This window comes from Ochotona curzoniae, unplaced genomic scaffold (assembly GCF_017591425.1).
Source record: "Ochotona curzoniae isolate NIBS_2020 unplaced genomic scaffold, NIBS_Ocur_1.0 contig_3520, whole genome shotgun sequence".
NCBI lineage: Eukaryota > Metazoa > Chordata > Mammalia > Lagomorpha > Ochotonidae > Ochotona > Ochotona curzoniae.
This window is the reverse complement of record NW_024465894.1, coordinates 16692478-16694803: the sequence shown is the minus strand read 5'-3', so window position 1 is coordinate 16694803 and position 2326 is coordinate 16692478.

The following is a 2326-nucleotide window of genomic DNA, read 5'->3' as shown; positions in this document are numbered from 1 at the left end:
GCTCTTGCCTGCGCTACAGCTCTGCTTTCCACAGCCCTGACTTGGGTGGGTCCAGCCCCACCCCCTGGTTCCAGGCCCTATCAGATGACTCAGGTCTGGCCAGCCACATCAGAGAGGACAGGATGAGTGCAATCCTGGCTGCAAGAATCCAGGGAGATCGAGAGCTGGGGCTGCGGAGCCAGCTCCCCAGGAGAGCCCTGGCTGGGAAGGAAAGCTGCAGGGTGGAAGGTCCAGGAGGAGAGTGGATATCATCCAAGTCCCCTAGGTCCAATCAGTTCTCGGGAGTTCACCCCTCATCACGTGCAGCTACCTGAGGATATCAGAGCTGGGTAGGAAGGGAGGTGAGAAGGAAGGTTGAGGATTTAAAAGCAGATATTGGAGGGTAACCCCATCAGTCCTTGGCTTCCAGGAAACTGGGGAGCATACTGGGAAAGAGGGCTGCATTCCATGTCATCCTGCACTCACTGGTTGCTCTTTGGGAATGGACATTTATTATGCACCACTTTGTGCCAGGCTCTGAGCCAAAGCCTGTTCTCACATACAGGTCGCATTTCCTCCTTGCCACAAACCAGCAAAAGGGACAGTCACCATGTTCATCTCACAGACAATCAGAGGTTTCTGCTACAGACTGGGGGCCACTGTGAGCCACTGGCCCACAGTCTCAGAACTGGAGCCCTGCCCATGGCTCCAGGCTGCACACAGTAGGAACTAAGTGGGGGTTGGCTGGGCCAACGCTGCCTAAGGCAATTGGAGCTTTGTGTTAAGCTTTCCCACGTAACCTAGAATGTCAATGTCAAACGTGTCTTTGCGTCTCAAGGAGAAGGTGCAGGTTCTTTTACCAGAGCTCTGAGAGGCCAACAATACTGGGTTTCCCAGAGAGTCAACCAAGAGGCGCAGGTGGGGCTGGGCAGAGCCAGGGCACCATGGCAGTTCCTGTCGGCTCAGCCTCAGTCCCACAAACCTTCTGGAGACAGGTGCGTCCTGGAGGGGGGAAGGTGAGGTCCCTGTTGACCCAGGACTGTGGTGGCCTTGGCAGGGCAGGGGAGAGAGACATGGGTGGATGTGATGACAGAGCGTTCATGGCCCTTTTTTGACTATGATCGCTGAGTGACGCTCAGGAATCTACCTGGAACTTGGGCCTGGCCTCCTCCCCTGCAGACCCCTCAGCATCTGTGGGGAAAGGGAGGAGAAAGGCACTCCACCCCAACATCTGTCTTGGGGGCAAGAAGGAGGGGCTGGGATGTGGCCCAACCATGCCTGCTGGTGAACTGGGGTGAGCCCGTCCTGGTGGAGAGATGGTGTTTGAGCTATGGAGATCTGGCTTCCTGCGATCAGAACGGACATGAGCGCACAGCATGGATGGTGTCTGTTCTAACCCGAAGATTCCTTCCAGTCATTTTTAGGGGCTTTTTGAACTTGTCACTGTGCTGTGGTCACCAAAAGGGAGAGGTGTGGGGATAAGGCCCTGGGCTCTTCCTTCTGACCGACTGGTAAAGACTAACTTTTCCAAGGGCATCCATAGCCCCAGGAGAACCTCTGGAACAAATGGGGTCCACTTTGAGGTAAGACATGGGGAGAAAGCTGCCCATTCCAGGCCCCTAGTGGGCAGCAGTCATAAGGCACGGGTTCACATGAAAGGCACTGACAAGTCTTGCAGCTAGCATGGCATTCACATTCATCTGCTATTTCCCTTCCTCACTTGCTCATAGGGAGAGCTCAAGAGAGCTCAAGAGGAGTTGCCATGATTCCCAGGGGAACACACTCCAGAACAGGCTGAAAGGGGAGGAATTCCTCGGGGATCTCCCAATGTCCTGGGGTGAGTAAGTGTGAGTCCCAAACCCTGCAGCCTGAACCCCATCCAATGTGGAAGGGACACAGTTACCCTCAGGGATGGATACAGCCCCTTTAGGGCTTGGAGGAAACGTTTGAGGACGTGGCATGGCTGGGAAAGCTTGCAGTGGGAGCTCAGGGCAGAGGCAGTCTTCTTGCCAATGCCAGGATCTGGCCACTTTGCTGCCTGCCCACACCTTTGCTGCTGCTGGCAACCCTGACAGCACCCTCTAGGCAGCAGCCTCCCACAGGAGGCAGGATAGAAGGGCGGCACAGGGAACTGCAGAGGCCAGGACTCTCCACCAAAACATCGGCCATTTCACAGGCAGGGGAGCCAAGAGGCAGAGAATGTCTCTGAACTTCTGTGTCAAGGAGGGATGGCTCAGGTGACTAGAGACAAGACCACGGTGTTGTGTCTGATGTGTGGGTCCAGGCTGGCTCGGGGAACACGCAGTCTGGGCTCCTGGGTGGCCCAGCCTCAGGGCATGGCTGCCCC